Below are 19,596 nucleotides of genomic sequence, written 5' to 3'. Positions count from 1 at the left end.
ACTTGTGTTAGTGTTGAAAAACCAGTTTTCGCACTTGTGTTGGTGCAGGAAACCACTTTTGCACTTGTATTAGTGTGGAAAAACCAGTTTTCGCACTTGTGTTAGTGTTGAAAAACCACTTTTCGCACTTGTGTTAGTGTTGAAAAACCTGTTTTCGCACTTGTGTTGGTGCAGGAAACCACTTTTGCACTTGTATTAGTGTGGAAAAAACACTTTTCGCACTTGTGATAGTGTTGAAAAACCACTTTTCGCACTTGTGTTAGTGTGGAAAAAACACTTTTTGCACTTGTGATAGTGTTGAAAAAACACTTTTCGCACTTGTGTTAGTGTTGAAAAACCACTTTTCGCACTTGTGTTGGTGCAGGAAACCACTTTTGCACTTGTATTGGTGTGGAAAAAACACTTTTTGCACTTATGATAGTGTTGAAAAACCACTTTTCGCACTTGTGTTAGTGTTGAAAAAACACTTTTCGCACTTGTGTTAGTTTTGAAAAACCACTTTTCGCACTTGTGTTGGTGCAGGAAACCACATTTGCACTTGTATTAGTGTGGAAAAAACACTTTTTGCACTTGTGATAGTGTTGAAAAAACACTTTTCGCACTTGTGTTAGTTTTGAAAAACCACTTTTCGCACTTGTGTTGGTGCAGGAAACCACATTTGCACTTGTATTAGTGTGGAAAAAACACTTTTTGCACTTGTGTTAGTTTTGAAAAACCACTTTTCGCACTTGTGTTGGTGCAGGAAACCACATTTGCACTTGTATTAGTGTGGTAAACCACTTTTCGCACTTGTGTTAGTGTTGAAAAACCACTTTTCGCACTTGTGTTGGTGCAGGAAACCACTTTTGCACTTGTATTAGTGTGGAAAAAACACTTTTCGCACTTGTGTTAGTGTTGAAAAACCACTTTTCGCACTTGTGTTAGTGTTGAAAAACCACTTTTCGCACTTGTGTTAGTGTTGAAAAACCACTTTTCGCACTTGTGTTAGTATTGGTGCAGGAAACCACTTTTGCACTTGTATTAATGTGGAAAAAACACTTTTTGCACTTGTGATAGTGTTGAAAAAACACTTTTCGCACTTGTGTTAGTGTTGAAAAACCAGTTTTCGCACTTGTGTTGGTGCAGGAAACCACTTTTGCACTTGTATTAGTGTAGAAAAAACACTTTTTGCACTTGTGATAATGTTGAAAAACCACTTTTCGCACTTGTGTTGGTGCAGGAAACCACTTTTGCACTTGTATTGGTGTGGAAAAAACACTTTTTGCACTTATGATAGTGTTGAAAAACCACTTTTCGCACTTGTGTTAGTGTTGAAAAAACACTTTTCGCACTTGTGTTAGTTTTGAAAAACCACTTTTCGCACTTGTGTTGGTGCAGGAAACCACATTTGCACTTGTATTAGTGTGGAAAAAACACTTTTTGCACTTGTGATAGTGTTGAAAAAACACTTTTCGCACTTGTGTTAGTTTTGAAAAACCACTTTTCGCACTTGTGTTGGTGCAGGAAACCACATTTGCACTTGTATTAGTGTGGAAAAAACACTTTTTGCACTTATGATAGTGTTGAAAAACCACTTTTCGCACTTGTGTTAGTGTTGAAAAACCAGTTTTCGCACTTGTGTTGGTGCAGGAAACCACTTTTGCACTTGTATTAGTGTAGAAAAAACACTTTTTGCACTTGTGATAATGTTGAAAAACCACTTTTCGCACTTGTGTTAGTGTTGAAAAACCACTTTTCGCACTTGTGTTAGTGTTGAAAAACCACTTTTCGCACTTGTGTTAGTGTTGAAAAACCAGTTTTCGCACTTGTGTTGGTGCAGGAAACCACTTTTGCACTTGTATTAGTGTGGAAAAAACACTTTTTGCACTTGTGATAGTGTGGAAAAAACACTTTTTGCACTTGTGTTAGTGTTGAAAAACCACTTTTCGCACGTGTTCGTGTTAAAAACCACTTTTCGCACTTGTGTTGGTGCAGGAAACCACTTTTGCACTTGTATTAGTGTGGAAAAACCACTTTTCGCACTTGTGTTAGTGTTGAAAAACCACTTTTCGCACTTGTGGTGGTGTTGAAAAACCAGTTTTCGCACTTGTGTTGGTGCAGGAAACCACTTTTGCACTTGTATTAGTGTGGAAAAACCACTTTTCGCACTTGTGATAGTGTTGAAAAACCACTTTTCGCACTTGTGTTAGTGTGGAAAAAACACTTTTTGCACTTGTGATAGTGTTGAAAAAACACTTTTCGCACTTGTGTTGGTGCAGGAAACCACTTTTGCACTTGTATTGGTGTGGAAAAAACACTTTTTGCACTTATGATAGTGTTGAAAAACCACTTTTCGCACTTGTGTTAGTGTTGAAAAAACACTTTTCGCACTTGTGTTAGTTTTGAAAAACCACTTTTCGCACTTGTGTTGGTGCAGGAAACCACATTTGCACTTGTATTAGTGTGGAAAAAACACTTTTTGCACTTGTGATAGTGTTGAAAAACCACTTTTCGCACTTCTGTTGGTGCAGGAAACCACTTTTGCACTTGTATTAGTGTAGAAAAACCACTTTTCGCACTTGTGTTAGTGTTGAAAAACCACTTTTCGCACTTGTGTTGGTGCAGGAAACCACTTTTGCACTTGTATTAGTGTGGAAAAAACACTTTTTGCACTTGTGATAGTGTTGAAAAACCACTTTTCGCACTTGTGTTAGTGTTGAAAAACCACTTTTCGCACTTGTGTTAGTGTTGAAAAACCACTTTTCGCACTTGTGTTAGTATTGGTGCAGGAAACCACTTTTGCACTTGTATTAATGTGGAAAAAACACTTTTTGCACTTGTGATAGTGTTGAAAAAACACTTTTCGCACTTGTGTTAGTGTTGAAAAACCACTTTTCGCACTTGTGTTGGTGCAGGAAACCACTTTTGCACTTGTATTAGTGTGGAAAAAACACTTTTTGCACTTATGATAGTGTTGAAAAACCACTTTTCGCACTTGTGTTGGTGCAGGAAACCACTTTTGCACTTGTATTAGTGTAGAAAAAACACTTTTTGCACTTGTGATAATGTTGAAAAACCACTTTTCGCACTTGTGTTAGTGTTGAAAAACCACTTTTCGCACTTGTGTTAGTGTTGAAAAACCACTTTTCACACTTGTGTTAGTGTTGAAAAACCACTTTTCGCACTTGTGTTGGTGCAGGAAACCACTTTTGCACTTGTATTAGTGTGGAAAAAACACTTTTTGCACTTGTGATAGTGTGGAAAAAAATTTTTTTTCGCACTTGTGTTAGTGTTGAAAAACCACTTTTCGCACGTGTTCGTGTTAAAAACCACTTTTCGCACTTGTGTTGGTGCAGGAAACCACTTTTGCACTTGTATTAGTGTGGAAAAACCACTTTTCGCACTTGTGTTAGTGTTGAAAAACCACTTTTCGCACTTGTGTTAGTGTTGAAAAACCAGTTTTCGCACTTGTGTTGGTGCAGGAAACCACTTTTGCACTTGTATTAGTGTGGAAAAAACACTTTTCGCACTTGTGATAGTGTTGAAAAACCACTTTTCGCACTTGTGTTAGTGTGGAAAAAACACTTTTTGCACTTGTGATAGTGTTGAAAAAACACTTTTCGCACTTGTGTTAGTGTTGAAAAACCACTTTTCGCACTTGTGTTGGTGCAGGAAACCACTTTTGCACTTGTATTGGTGTGGAAAAAACACTTTTTGCACTTATGATAGTGTTGAAAAACCACTTTTCGCACTTGTGTTAGTGTTGAAAAAACACTTTTCGCACTTGTGTTAGTTTTGAAAAACCACTTTTCGCACTTGTGTTGGTGCAGGAAACCACATTTGCACTTGTATTAGTGTGGAAAAAACACTTTTTGCACTTGTGATAGTGTTGAAAAAACACTTTTCGCACTTGTGTTAGTTTTGAAAAACCACTTTTCGCACTTGTGTTGGTGCAGGAAACCACATTTGCACTTGTATTAGTGTGGAAAAAACACTTTTTGCACTTGTGTTAGTTTTGAAAAACCACTTTTCGCACTTGTGTTGGTGCAGGAAACCACATTTGCACTTGTATTAGTGTGGTAAACCACTTTTCGCACTTGTGTTAGTGTTGAAAAACCACTTTTCGCACTTGTGTTGGTGCAGGAAACCACTTTTGCACTTGTATTAGTGTGGAAAAAACACTTTTCGCACTTGTGTTAGTGTTGAAAAACCACTTTTCGCACTTGTGTTAGTGTTGAAAAACCACTTTTCGCACTTGTGTTAGTGTTGAAAAACCACTTTTCGCACTTGTGTTAGTATTGGTGCAGGAAACCACTTTTGCACTTGTATTAATGTGGAAAAAACACTTTTTGCACTTGTGATAGTGTTGAAAAACACTTTTCGCACTTGTGTTAGTGTTGAAAAACCACTTTTCGCACTTGTGTTGGTGCAGGAAACCACTTTTGCACTTGTATTAGTGTGGAAAAAACACTTTTTGCACTTATGATATTGTTGAAAAACCACTTTTCGCACTTGTGTTAGTGTTGAAAAACCAGTTTTCGCACTTGTGTTGGTGCAGGAAACCACTTTTGCACTTGTATTAGTGTAGAAAAAACACTTTTTGCACTTGTGATAATGTTGAAAAACCACTTTTCGCACTTGTGTTAGTGTTGAAAAACCACTTTTCGCACTTGTGTTAGTGTTGAAAAACCACTTTTCGCACTTGTGTTAGTGTTGAAAAACCAGTTTTCGCACTTGTGTTGGTGCAGGAAACCACTTTTGCACTTGTATTAGTGTGGAAAAAACACTTTTTGCACTTGTGATAGTGTGGAAAAAACACTTTTCGCACTTGTGTTAGTGTTGAAAAACCACTTTTCGCACGTGTTCGTGTTAAAAACCACTTTTCGCACTTGTGTTGGTGCAGGAAACCACTTTTGCACTTGTATTAGTGTGGAAAAACCACTTTTCGCACTTGTGTTAGTGTTGAAAAACCACTTTTCGCACTTGTGGTAGTGTTGAAAAACCAGTTTTCGCACTTGTGTTGGTGCAGGAAACCACTTTTGCACTTGTATTAGTGTGGAAAAAACACTTTTCGCACTTGTGTTAGTGTGGAAAAAACACTTTTTGCACTTGTGATAGTGTTGAAAAAACACTTTTCGCACTTGTGTTAGTGTTGAAAAACCACTTTTCGCACTTGTGTTGGTGCAGGAAACCACTTTTGCACTTGTATTGGTGTGGAAAAAACACTTTTTGCACTTATGATAGTGTTGAAAAACCACTTTTCGCACTTGTGTTAGTGTTGAAAAAACACTTTTCGCACTTGTGTTAGTTTTGAAAAACCACTTTTCGCACTTGTGTTGGTGCAGGAAACCACATTTGCACTTGTATTAGTGTGGAAAAAACACTTTTTGCACTTGTGATAGTGTTGAAAAACCACTTTTCGCACTTGTGTTGGTGCAGGAAACCACTTTTGCACTTGTATTAGTGTGGAAAAACCACTTTTCGCACTTGTGTTAGTGTTGAAAAACCACTTTTCGCACTTGTGTTGGTGCAGGAAACCACTTTTGCACTTGTATTAGTGTGGAAAAAAGACTTTTTGCACTTGTGATAGTGTTGAAAAACCACTTTTCGCACTTGTGTTAGTGTTGAAAAACCACTTTTCGCACTTGTGTTAGTGTTGAAAAACCACTTTTCGCACTTGTGTTAGTATTGGTGCAGGAAACCACTTTTGCACTTGTATTAATGTGGAAAAAACACTTTTTGCACTTGTGATAGTGTTGAAAAAACACTTTTCGCACTTGTGTTAGTGTTGAAAAACCACTTTTCGCACTTGTGTTGGTGCAGGAAACCACTTTTGCACTTGTATTAGTGTGGAAAAAACACTTTTTGCACTTATGATAGTGTTGAAAAACCACTTTTCGCACTTGTGTTAGTGTTGAAAAACCAGTTTTCGCACTTGTGTTGGTGCAGGAAACCACTTTTGCACTTGTATTAGTGTAGAAAAAACACTTTTTGCACTTGTGATAATGTTGAAAAACCACTTTTCGCACTTGTGTTAGTGTTGAAAAACCACTTTTCGCACTTGTGTTAGTGTTGAAAAACCACTTTTCGCACTTGTGTTAGTGTTGAAAAACCAGTTTTCGCACTTGTGTTGGTGCAGGAAACCACTTTTGCACTTGTATTAGTGTGGAAAAAACACTTTTTGCACTTGTGATAGTGTGGAAAAAACACTTTTCGCACTTGTGTTAGTGTTGAAAAACCACTTTTCGCACGTGTTCGTGTTAAAAACCACTTTTCGCACTTGTGTTGGTGCAGGAAACCACTTTTGCACTTGTATTAGTGTGGAAAAACCACTTTTCGCACTTGTGTTAGTGTTGAAAAACCACTTTTCGCACTTGTGTTAGTGTTGAAAAACCAGTTTTCGCACTTGTGTTGGTGCAGGAAACCACTTTTGCACTTGTATTAGTGTGGAAAAAACACTTTTCGCACTTGTGATAGTGTTGAAAAACCACTTTTCGCACTTGTGTTAGTGTGGAAAAAACACTTTTTGCACTTGTGATAGTGTTGAAAAAACACTTTTCGCACTTGTGTTAGTGTTGAAAAACCACTTTTCGCACTTGTGTTGGTGCAGGAAACCACTTTTGCACTTGTATTGGTGTGGAAAAAACACTTTTTGCACTTATGATAGTGTTGAAAAACCACTTTTCGCACTTGTGTTAGTGTTGAAAAAACACTTTTCGCACTTGTGTTAGTTTTGAAAAACCACTTTTCGCACTTGTGTTGGTGCAGGAAACCACATTTGCACTTGTATTAGTGTGGAAAAAACACTTTTTGCACTTGTGATAGTGTTGAAAAAACACTTTTCGCACTTGTGTTAGTTTTGAAAAACCACTTTTCGCACTTGTGTTGGTGCAGGAAACCACATTTGCACTTGTATTAGTGTGGAAAAAACACTTTTTGCACTTGTGTTAGTTTTGAAAAACCACTTTTCGCACTTGTGTTGGTGCAGGAAACCACATTTGCACTTGTATTAGTGTGGAAAAAACACTTTTCGCACTTGTGTTAGTGTTGAAAAACCACTTTTCGCACGTGTTGGTGCAGGAAACCACTTTTGCACTTGTATTAGTGTGGAAAAAACACTTTTCGTACTTGTGTTAGTGTTGAAAAACCACTTTTCGCACTTGTGTTAGTGTTGAAAAACCACTTTTCGCACTTGTGTTAGTGTTGAAAAACCACTTTTCGCACTTGTGTTGGTGCAGGAAACCACTTTTGCACTTGTATTAGTGTGGAAAAAACACTTTTCGCACTTGTGATAGTGTTGAAAAACCACTTTTCGCACTTGTGTTAGTGTGGAAAAACACTTTTTGCACTTGTGATAGTGTTGAAAAAACACTTTTCGCACTTGTGTTAGTGTTGAAAAACCACTTTTCGCACTTGTGTTGGTGCAGGAAACCACTTTTGCACTTATATTAGTGTGGAAAAAACACTTTTTGCACTTATGATAGTGTTGAAAAACCACTTTTCGCACTTGTGTTAGTGTTGAAAAAACACTTTTCGCACTTGTGTTAGTTTTGAAAAACCACTTTTCGCACTTGTGTTGGTGCAGGAAACCACATTTGCACTTGTATTAGTGTGGAAAAAACACTTTTTGCACTTGTGATAGTGTTGAAAAAACACTTTTCGCACTTGTGTTAGTTTTGAAAAACCACTTTTCGCACTTGTGTTGGTGCAGGAAACCACATTTGTACTTGTATTAGTGTGGAAAACCACTTTTCGCACTTGTGTTAGTGTTGAAAAACCACTTTTCGCACTTGTGTTGGTGCAGGAAACCACTTTTGCACTTGTATTAGTGTGGAAAAAACACTTTTCGCACTTGTGTTAGTGTTGAAAAACCACTTTTCGCACTTGTGTTAGTGTTGAAAAACCAATTTTCGCACTTGTGTTAGTGTTGAAAAACCACTTTTCGCACTTGTGTTAGTATTGGTGCAGGAAACCACTTTTGCACTTGTATTAATGTGGAAAAAACACTTTTTGCACTTGTGATAGTGTTGAAAAAACACTTTTCGCACTTGTGTTAGTGTTGAAAAACCACTTTTCGCACTTGTGTTGGTGCAGGAAACCACTTTTGCACTTGTATTAGTGTGGAAAAAACACTTTTTGCACTTATGATAGTGTTGAAAAACCACTTTTCGCACTTGTGTTAGTGTTGAAAAACCAGTTTTCGCACTTGTGTTGGTGCAGGAAACCACTTTTGCACTTGTATTAGTGTAGAAAAAACACTTTTTGCACTTGTGATAATGTTGAAAAACCACTTTTCGCACTTGTGTTAGTGTTGAAAAACCACTTTTCGCACTTGTGTTAGTGTTGAAAAACCACTTTTCGCACTTGTGTTAGTGTTGAAAAACCAGTTTTCGCACTTGTGTTGGTGCAGGAAACCACTTTTGCACTTGTATTAGTGTGGAAAAAACACTTTTTGCACTTGTGATAGTGTGGAAAAAACACTTTTCGCACTTGTGTTAGTGTTGAAAAACCACTTTTCGCACGTGTTCGTGTTAAAAACCACTTTTCGCACTTGTGTTGGTGCAGGAAACCACTTTTGCACTTATATTAGTGTGGAAAAAACACTTTTTGCACTTATGATAGTGTTGAAAAACCACTTTTCGCACTTGTGTTAGTGTTGAAAAAACACTTTTCGCACTTGTGTTAGTTTTGAAAAACCACTTTTCGCACTTGTGTTGGTGCAGGAAACCACATTTGCACTTGTATTAGTGTGGAAAAAACACTTTTTGCACTTGTGATAGTGTTGAAAAACCACTTTTCGCACATGTGTTGGTGCAGGAAACCACTTTTGCACTTGTATTAGTGTGGCAAAACCACTTTTCGCACTTGTGTTAGTGTTGAAAAACCACTTTTCGCACTTGTGTTGGTGCAGGAAACCACTTTTGCACTTGTATTAGTGTGGAAAAAACACTTTTTGCACTTGTGATAGTGTTGAAAAACCACTTTTCGCACTTGTGTTAGTGTTGAAAAACCACTTTTCGCACTTGTGTTAGTGTTGAAAAACCACTTTTCGCACTTGTGTTAGTATTGGTGCAGGAAACCACTTTTGCACTTGTATTAATGTGGAAAAAACACTTTTTGCACTTGTGATAGTGTTGAAAAAACACTTTTCGCACTTGTGTTAGTGTTGAAAAACCACTTTTCGCACTTGTGTTGGTGCAGGAAACCACTTTTGCACTTGTATTAGTGTGGAAAAAACACTTTTTGCACTTATGATAGTGTTGAAAAACCACTTTTCGCACTTGTGTTAGTGTTGAAAAACCAGTTTTCGCACTTGTGTTGGTGCAGGAAACCACTTTTGCACTTGTATTAGTGTCGAAAAAACACTTTTTGCACTTTTGATAATGTTGAAAAACCACTTTTCGCACTTGTGTTAGTGTTGAAAAACCACTTTTCGCACTTGTGTTAGTGTTGAAAAACCACTTTTCGCACTTGTGTTAGTGTTGAAAAACCACTTTTCGCACTTGTGTTGGTGCAGGAAACCACTTTTGCACTTGTATTAGTGTGGAAAAAACACTTTTTGCACTTGTGATAGTGTGGAAAAAACACTTTTCGCACTTGTGTTAGTGTTGAAAAACCACTTTTCGCACGTGTTCGTGTTAAAAACCACTTTTCGCACTTGTGTTAGTGTTGAAAAACCACTTTTCGCACTTGTGTTAGTGTTGAAAAACCAGTTTTCGCACTTGTGTTGGTGCAAGAAACCACTTTTGCACTTGTATTAGTGTGGAAAAACCAGTTTTCGCACTTGTGTTAGTGTTGAAAAACCACTTTTCGCACTTGTGTTAGTGTTGAAAAACCTGTTTTCGCACTTGTGTTGGTGCAGGAAACCACTTTTGCACTTGTATTAGTGTGGAAAAAACACTTTTCGCACTTGTGATAGTGTTGAAAAACCACTTTTCGCACTTGTGTTAGTGTGGAAAAAACACTTTTTGCACTTGTGATAGTGTTGAAAAAACACTTTTCGCACTTGTGTTAGTGTTGAAAAACCACTTTTCGCACTTGTGTTGGTGCAGGAAACCACTTTTGCACTTGTATTGGTGTGGAAAAAACACTTTTTGCACTTATGATAGTGTTGAAAAACCACTTTTCGCACTTGTGTTAGTGTTGAAAAAACACTTTTCGCACTTGTGTTAGTTTTGAAAAACCACTTTTCGCACTTGTGTTGGTGCAGGAAACCACATTTGCACTTGTATTAGTGTGGAAAAAACACTTTTTGCACTTGTGATAGTGTTGAAAAAACACTTTTCGCACTTGTGTTAGTTTTGAAAAACCACTTTTCGCACTTGTGTTGGTGCAGGAAACCACATTTGCACTTGTATTAGTGTGGAAAAAACACTTTTTGCACTTGTGTTAGTTTTGAAAAACCACTTTTCGCACTTGTGTTGGTGCAGGAAACCACATTTGCACTTGTATTAGTGTGGTAAACCACTTTTCGCACTTGTGTTAGTGTTGAAAAACCACTTTTCGCACTTGTGTTGGTGCAGGAAACCACTTTTGCACTTGTATTAGTGTGGAAAAAACACTTTTCGCACTTGTGTTAGTGTTGAAAAACCACTTTTCGCACTTGTGTTAGTGTTGAAAAACCACTTTTCGCACTTGTGTTAGTGTTGAAAAACCACTTTTCGCACTTGTGTTAGTATTGGTGCAGGAAACCACTTTTGCACTTGTATTAATGTGGAAAAAACACTTTTTGCACTTGTGATAGTGTTGAAAAAACACTTTTCGCACTTGTGTTAGTGTTGAAAAACCAGTTTTCGCACTTGTGTTGGTGCAGGAAACCACTTTTGCACTTGTATTAGTGTAGAAAAAACACTTTTTGCACTTGTGATAATGTTGAAAAACCACTTTTCGCACTTGTGTTGGTGCAGGAAACCACTTTTGCACTTGTATTGGTGTGGAAAAAACACTTTTTGCACTTATGATAGTGTTGAAAAACCACTTTTCGCACTTGTGTTAGTGTTGAAAAAACACTTTTCGCACTTGTGTTAGTTTTGAAAAACCACTTTTCGCACTTGTGTTGGTGCAGGAAACCACATTTGCACTTGTATTAGTGTGGAAAAAACACTTTTTGCACTTGTGATAGTGTTGAAAAAACACTTTTCGCACTTGTGTTAGTTTTGAAAAACCACTTTTCGCACTTGTGTTGGTGCAGGAAACCACATTTGCACTTGTATTAGTGTGGAAAAAACACTTTTTGCACTTGTGTTAGTTTTGAAAAACCACTTTTCGCACTTGTGTTGGTGCAGGAAACCACATTTGCACTTGTATTAGTGTGGAAAAAACACTTTTCGCACTTGTGTTAGTGTTGAAAAACCACTTTTCGCACGTGTTGGTGCAGGAAACCACTTTTGCACTTGTATTAGTGTGGAAAAAACACTTTTCGTACTTGTGTTAGTGTTGAAAAACCACTTTTCGCACTTGTGTTAGTGTTGAAAAACCACTTTTCGCACTTGTGTTAGTGTTGAAAAACCACTTTTCGCACTTGTGTTGGTGCAGGAAACCACTTTTGCACTTGTATTAGTGTGGAAAAAACACTTTTCGCACTTGTGATAGTGTTGAAAAACCACTTTTCGCACTTGTGTTAGTGTGGAAAAACTTTTTGCACTTGTGATAGTGTTGAAAAAACACTTTTCGCACTTGTGTTAGTGTTGAAAAACCACTTTTCGCACTTGTGTTGGTGCAGGAAACCACTTTTGCACTTATATTAGTGTGGAAAAAACACTTTTTGCACTTATGATAGTGTTGAAAAACCACTTTTCGCACTTGTGTTAGTGTTGAAAAAACACTTTTCGCACTTGTGTTAGTTTTGAAAAACCACTTTTCGCACTTGTGTTGGTGCAGGAAACCACATTTGCACTTGTATTAGTGTGGAAAAAACACTTTTTGCACTTGTGATAGTGTTGAAAAAACACTTTTCGCACTTGTGTTAGTTTTGAAAAACCACTTTTCGCACTTGTGTTGGTGCAGGAAACCACATTTGTACTTGTATTAGTGTGGAAAACCACTTTTCGCACTTGTGTTAGTGTTGAAAAACCACTTTTCGCACTTGTGTTGGTGCAGGAAACCACTTTTGCACTTGTATTAGTGTGGAAAAAACACTTTTCGCACTTGTGTTAGTGTTGAAAAACCACTTTTCGCACTTGTGTTAGTGTTGAAAAACCAATTTTCGCACTTGTGTTAGTGTTGAAAAACCACTTTTCGCACTTGTGTTAGTATTGGTGCAGGAAACCACTTTTGCACTTGTATTAATGTGGAAAAAACACTTTTTGCACTTGTGATAGTGTTGAAAAAACACTTTTCGCACTTGTGTTAGTGTTGAAAAACCACTTTTCGCACTTGTGTTGGTGCAGGAAACCACTTTTGCACTTGTATTAGTGTGGAAAAAACACTTTTTGCACTTATGATAGTGTTGAAAAACCACTTTTCGCACTTGTGTTAGTGTTGAAAAACCAGTTTTCGCACTTGTGTTGGTGCAGGAAACCACTTTTGCACTTGTATTAGTGTAGAAAAAACACTTTTTGCACTTGTGATAATGTTGAAAAACCACTTTTCGCACTTGTGTTAGTGTTGAAAAACCACTTTTCGCACTTGTGTTAGTGTTGAAAAACCACTTTTCGCACTTGTGTTAGTGTTGAAAAACCAGTTTTCGCACTTGTGTTGGTGCAGGAAACCACTTTTGCACTTGTATTAGTGTGGAAAAAACACTTTTTGCACTTGTGATAGTGTGGAAAAAACACTTTTCGCACTTGTGTTAGTGTTGAAAAACCACTTTTCGCACGTGTTCGTGTTAAAAACCACTTTTCGCACTTGTGTTGGTGCAGGAAACCACTTTTGCACTTGTATTAGTGTGGAAAAACCACTTTTCGCACTTGTGTTAGTGTTGAAAAACCACTTTCGCACTTGTGGTGGTGTTGAAAAACCAGTTTTCGCACTTGTGTTGGTGCAGGAAACCACTTTTGCACTTGTATTAGTGTGGAAAAAACACTTTTCGTACTTGTGATAGTGTTGAAAAACCACTTTTCGCACTTGTGTTAGTGTGGAAAAAACACTTTTTGCACTTGTGATAGTGTTGAAAAAACACTTTTCGCACTTGTGTTGGTGCAGGAAACCACTTTTGCACTTGTATTGGTGTGGAAAAAACACTTTTTGCACTTATGATAGTGTTGAAAAACCACTTTTCGCACTTGTGTTAGTGTTGAAAAAACACTTTTCGCACTTGTGTTAGTTTTGAAAAACCACTTTTCGCACTTGTGTTGGTGCAGGAAACCACATTTGCACTTGTATTAGTGTGGAAAAAACACTTTTTGCACTTGTGATAGTGTTGAAAAACCACTTTTCGCACATGTGTTGGTGCAGGAAACCACTTTTGCACTTGTATTAGTGTGGCAAAACCACTTTTCGCACTTGTGTTAGTGTTGAAAAACCACTTTTCGCACTTGTGTTGGTGCAGGAAACCACTTTTGCACTTGTATTAGTGTGGAAAAAACACTTTTTGCACTTGTGATAGTGTTGAAAAACCACTTTTCGCACTTGTGTTAGTGTTGAAAAACCACTTTTCGCACTTGTGTTAGTGTTGAAAAACCACTTTTCGCACTTGTGTTAGTATTGGTGCAGGAAACCACTTTTGCACTTGTATTAATGTGGAAAAAACACTTTTTGCACTTGTGATAGTGTTGAAAAAACACTTTTCGCACTTGTGTTAGTGTTGAAAAACCACTTTTCGCACTTGTGTTGGTGCAGGAAACCACTTTTGCACTTGTATTAGTGTGGAAAAAACACTTTTTGCACTTATGATAGTGTTGAAAAACCACTTTTCGCACTTGTGTTAGTGTTGAAAAACCAGTTTTCGCACTTGTGTTGGTGCAGGAAACCACTTTTGCACTTGTATTAGTGTCGAAAAAACACTTTTTGCACTTGTGATAATGTTGAAAAACCACTTTTCGCACTTGTGTTAGTGTTGAAAAACCACTTTTCGCACTTGTGTTAGTGTTGAAAAACCACTTTTCGCACTTGTGTTAGTGTTGAAAAACCACTTTTCGCACTTGTGTTAGTGTTGAAAAAACACTTTTCGCACTTGTGTTAGTTTTGAAAAACCACTTTTCGCACTTGTGTTGGTGCAGGAAACCACATTTGCACTTGTATTAGTGTGGAAAAAACACTTTTTGCACTTGTGATAGTGTTGAAAAAACACTTTTCGCACTTGTGTTAGTTTTGAAAAACCACTTTTCGCACTTGTGTTGGTGCAGGAAACCACATTTGCACTTGTATTAGTGTGGAAAAAACACTTTTTGCACTTGTGTTAGTTTTGAAAAACCACTTTTCGCACTTGTGTTGGTGCAGGAAACCACATTTGCACTTGTATTAGTGTGGAAAAAACACTTTTCGCACTTGTGTTAGTGTTGAAAAACCACTTTTCGCACGTGTTGGTGCAGGAAACCACTTTTGCACTTGTATTAGTGTGGAAAAAACACTTTTCGTACTTGTGTTAGTGTTGAAAAACCACTTTTCGCACTTGTGTTAGTGTTGAAAAACCACTTTTCGCACTTGTGTTAGTGTTGAAAAACCACTTTTCGCACTTGTGTTGGTGCAGGAAACCACTTTTGCACTTGTATTAGTGTGGAAAAAACACTTTTCGCACTTGTGATAGTGTTGAAAAACCACTTTTCGCACTTGTGTTAGTGTGGAAAAACACTTTTTGCACTTGTGATAGTGTTGAAAAAACACTTTTCGCACTTGTGTTAGTGTTGAAAAACCACTTTTCGCACTTGTGTTGGTGCAGGAAACCACTTTTGCACTTATATTAGTGTGGAAAAAACACTTTTTGCACTTATGATAGTGTTGAAAAACCACTTTTCGCACTTGTGTTAGTGTTGAAAAAACACTTTTCGCACTTGTGTTAGTTTTGAAAAACCACTTTTCGCACTTGTGTTGGTGCAGGAAACCACATTTGCACTTGTATTAGTGTGGAAAAAACACTTTTTGCACTTGTGATAGTGTTGAAAAAACACTTTTCGCACTTGTGTTAGTTTTGAAAAACCACTTTTCGCACTTGTGTTGGTGCAGGAAACCACATTTGTACTTGTATTAGTGTGGAAAACCACTTTTCGCACTTGTGTTAGTGTTGAAAAACCACTTTTCGCACTTGTGTTGGTGCAGGAAACCACTTTTGCACTTGTATTAGTGTGGAAAAAACACTTTTCGCACTTGTGTTAGTGTTGAAAAACCACTTTTCGCACTTGTGTTAGTGTTGAAAAACCAATTTTCGCACTTGTGTTAGTGTTGAAAAACCACTTTTCGCACTTGTGTTAGTATTGGTGCAGGAAACCACTTTTGCACTTGTATTAATGTGGAAAAAACACTTTTTGCACTTGTGATAGTGTTGAAAAAACACTTTTCGCACTTGTGTTAGTGTTGAAAAACCACTTTTCGCACTTGTGTTGGTGCAGGAAACCACTTTTGCACTTGTATTAGTGTGGAAAAAACACTTTTTGCACTTATGATAGTGTTGAAAAACCACTTTTCGCACTTGTGTTAGTGTTGAAAAACCAGTTTTCGCACTTGTGTTGGTGCAGGAAACCACTTTTGCACTTGTATTAGTGTAGAAAAAACACTTTTTGCACTTGTGATAATGTTGAAAAACCACTTTTCGCACTTGTGTTAGTGTTGAAAAACCACTTTTCGCACTTGTGTTAGTGTTGAAAAACCACTTTTCGCACTTGTGTTAGTGTTGAAAAACCAGTTTTCGCACTTGTGTTGGTGCAGGAAACCACTTTTGCACTTGTATTAGTGTGGAAAAAACACTTTTTGCACTTGTGATAGTGTGGAAAAAACACTTTTCGCACTTGTGTTAGTGTTGAAAAACCACTTTTCGCACGTGTTCGTGTTAAAAACCACTTTTCGCACTTGTGTTGGTGCAGGAAACCACTTTTGCACTTGTATTAGTGTGGAAAAACCACTTTTCGCACTTGTGTTAGTGTTGAAAAACCACTTTCGCACTTGTGGTGGTGTTGAAAAACCAGTTTTCGCACTTGTGTTGGTGCAGGAAACCACTTTTGCACTTGTATTAGTGTGGAAAAAACACTTTTCGTACTTGTGATAGTGTTGAAAAACCACTTTTCGCACTTGTGTTAGTGTGGAAAAAACACTTTTTGCACTTGTGATAGTGTTGAAAAAACACTTTTCGCACTTGTGTTGGTGCAGGAAACCACTTTTGCACTTGTATTGGTGTGGAAAAAACACTTTTTGCACTTATGATAGTGTTGAAAAACCACTTTTCGCACTTGTGTTAGTGTTGAAAAAACACTTTTCGCACTTGTGTTAGTTTTGAAAAACCACTTTTCGCACTTGTGTTGGTGCAGGAAACCACATTTGCACTTGTATTAGTGTGGAAAAAACACTTTTTGCACTTGTGATAGTGTTGAAAAACCACTTTTCGCACATGTGTTGGTGCAGGAAACCACTTTTGCACTTGTATTAGTGTGGCAAAACCACTTTTCGCACTTGTGTTAGTGTTGAAAAACCACTTTTCGCACTTGTGTTGGTGCAGGAAACCACTTTTGCACTTGTATTAGTGTGGAAAAAACACTTTTTGCACTTGTGATAGTGTTGAAAAACCACTTTTCGCACTTGTGTTAGTGTTGAAAAACCACTTTTCGCACTTGTGTTAGTGTTGAAAAACCACTTTTCGCACTTGTGTTAGTATTGGTGCAGGAAACCACTTTTGCACTTGTATTAATGTGGAAAAAACACTTTTTGCACTTGTGATAGTGTTGAAAAAACACTTTTCGCACTTGTGTTAGTGTTGAAAAACCACTTTTCGCACTTGTGTTGGTGCAGGAAACCACTTTTGCACTTGTATTAGTGTGGAAAAAACACTTTTTGCACTTATGATAGTGTTGAAAAACCACTTTTCGCACTTGTGTTAGTGTTGAAAAACCAGTTTTCGCACTTGTGTTGGTGCAGGAAACCACTTTTGCACTTGTATTAGTGTCGAAAAAACACTTTTTGCACTTGTGATAATGTTGAAAAACCACTTTTCGCACTTGTGTTGGTGCAGGAAACCACATTTGCACTTGTGTTAGTGTTGAAAAACCACTTTTAGCACTTGTGTTAGTGTTGAAAAACCACTTTTCGCACTTGTGTTGGTGCAGGAAACCACATTTGCACTTGTGTTAGTGTTGAAAAACCACTTTTAGCACTTGTGTTAGTGTTGAAAAACCACTTTTCGCACTTGTGTTGGTGCAGGAAACCACATTTGCACTTGTGTTAGTGTTGAAAAACCACTTTTAGCACTTGTGTTAGTGTTGAAAAACCACTTTTCGCACTTGTGTTAGTGTTGAAAAACCACTTTTCGCACTTGTGTTGGTGCAGGAAACCACTTTTGCACTTGTATTAGTGTGGAAAAAACACTTTTTGCACTTGTGATAGTGTGGAAAAAACACTTTTCGCACTTGTGTTAGTGTTGAAAAACCACTTTTCGCACGTGTTCGTGTTAAAAACCACTTTTCGCACTTGTGTTAGTGTTGAAAAACCACTTTTCGCACTTGTGTTAGTGTTGAAAAACCAGTTTTCGCACTTGTGTTGGTGCAGGAAACCACTTTTGCACTTGTATTATTGTGGAAAAACCAGTTTTCGCACTTGTGTTAGTGTTGAAAAACCACTTTTCGCACTTGTGTTAGTGTTGAAAAACCTGTTTTCGCACTTGTGTTGGTGCAGGAAACCACTTTTGCACTTGTATTAGTGTGGAAAAAACACTTTTCGCACTTGTGATAGTGTTGAAAAACCACTTTTCGCACTTGTGTTAGTGTGGAAAAAACACTTTTTGCACTTGTGATAGTGTTGAAAAAACACTTTTCGCACTTGTGTTAGTGTTGAAAAACCACTTTTCGCACTTGTGTTGGTGCAGGAAACCACTTTTGCACTTGTATTGGTGTGGAAAAAACACTTTTTGCACTTATGATAGTGTTGAAAAACCACTTTTCGCACTTGTGTTAGTGTTGAAAAAACACTTTTCGCACTTGTGTTAGTTTTGAAAAACCACTTTTCGCACTTGTGTTGGTGCAGGAAACCACATTTGCACTTGTATTAGTGTGGAAAAAACACTTTTTGCACTTGTGATAGTGTTGAAAAAACACTTTTCGCACTTGTGTTAGTTTTGAAAAACCACTTTTCGCACTTGTGTTGGTGCAGGAAACCACATTTGCACTTGTATTAGTGTGGAAAAAACACTTTTTGCACTTGTGTTAGTTTTGAAAAACCACTTTTCGCACTTGTGTTGGTGCAGGAAACCACATTTGCACTTGTATTAGTGTGGTAAACCACTTTTCGCACTTGTGTTAGTGTTGAAAAACCACTTTTCGCACTTGTGTTGGTGCAGGAAACCACTTTTGCACTTGTATTAGTGTGGAAAAAACACTTTTCGCACTTGTGTTAGTGTTGAAAAACCACTTTTCGCACTTGTGTTAGTGTTGAAAAACCACTTTTCGCACTTGTGTTAGTGTTGAAAAACCACTTTTCGCACTTGTGTTAGTATTGGTGCAGGAAACCACTTTTGCACTTGTATTAATGTGGAAAAAACACTTTTTGCACTTGTGATAGTGTTGAAAAAACACTTTTCGCACTTGTGTTAGTGTTGAAAAACCAGTTTTCGCACTTGTGTTGGTGCAGGAAACCACTTTTGCACTTGTATTAGTGTAGAAAAAACACTTTTTGCACTTGTGATAATGTTGAAAAACCACTTTTCGCACTTGTGTTAGTGTTGAAAAACCACTTTTCGCACTTGTGTTAGTGTTGAAAAACCACTTTTCGCACTTGTGTTAGTGTTGAAAAACCAGTTTTCGCACTTGTGTTGGTGGAGGAAACCACTTTTGCACTTGTATTAGTGTGGAAAAAACACTTTTTGCACTTGTGATAGTGTGGAAAAAACACTTTTCGCACTTGTGTTAGTGTTGAAAAACCACATTTGCACTTGTATTAGTGTGGAAAAAACACTTTTTGCACTTGTGATAGTGTTGAAAAACCACTTTTCGCACTTGTGTTGGTGCAGGAAACCACTTTTGCACTTGTATTAGTGTGGAAAAACCACTTTTCGCACTTGTGTTAGTGTTGAAAAACCACTTTTCGCACTTGTGTTGGTGCAGGAAACCACTTTTGCACTTGTATTAGTGTGGAAAAAACACTTTTTGCACTTGTGATAGTGTTGAAAAACCACTTTTCGCACTTGTGTTAGTGTTGAAAAACCACTTTTCGCACTTGTGTTAGTGTTGAAAAACCACTTTTCGCACTTGTGTTGGTGCAGGAAACCACTTTTGCACTTGTATTAATGTGGAAAAAACACTTTTTGCACTTGTGATAGTGTTGAAAAAACACTTTTCGCACTTGTGTTAGTGTTGAAAAACCACTTTTCGCACTTGTGTTGGTGCAGGAAACCACTTTTGCACTTGTATTAGTGTGGAAAAAACACTTTTTGCACTTATGATAGTGTTGAAAAACCACTTTTCGCACTTGTGTTAGTGTTGAAAAACCAGTTTTCGCACTTGTGATAATGTTGAAAAACCACTTTTCGCACTTGTGTTAGTG

The sequence above is a fragment of the Myxine glutinosa genome, chromosome 3, assembly GCF_964187855.1.
Source record: "Myxine glutinosa chromosome 3, kmMyxGlut1.1, whole genome shotgun sequence".
Lineage (NCBI taxonomy): Eukaryota > Metazoa > Chordata > Myxini > Myxiniformes > Myxinidae > Myxine > Myxine glutinosa.
Note: the sequence above shows the minus strand (reverse complement) of the source record.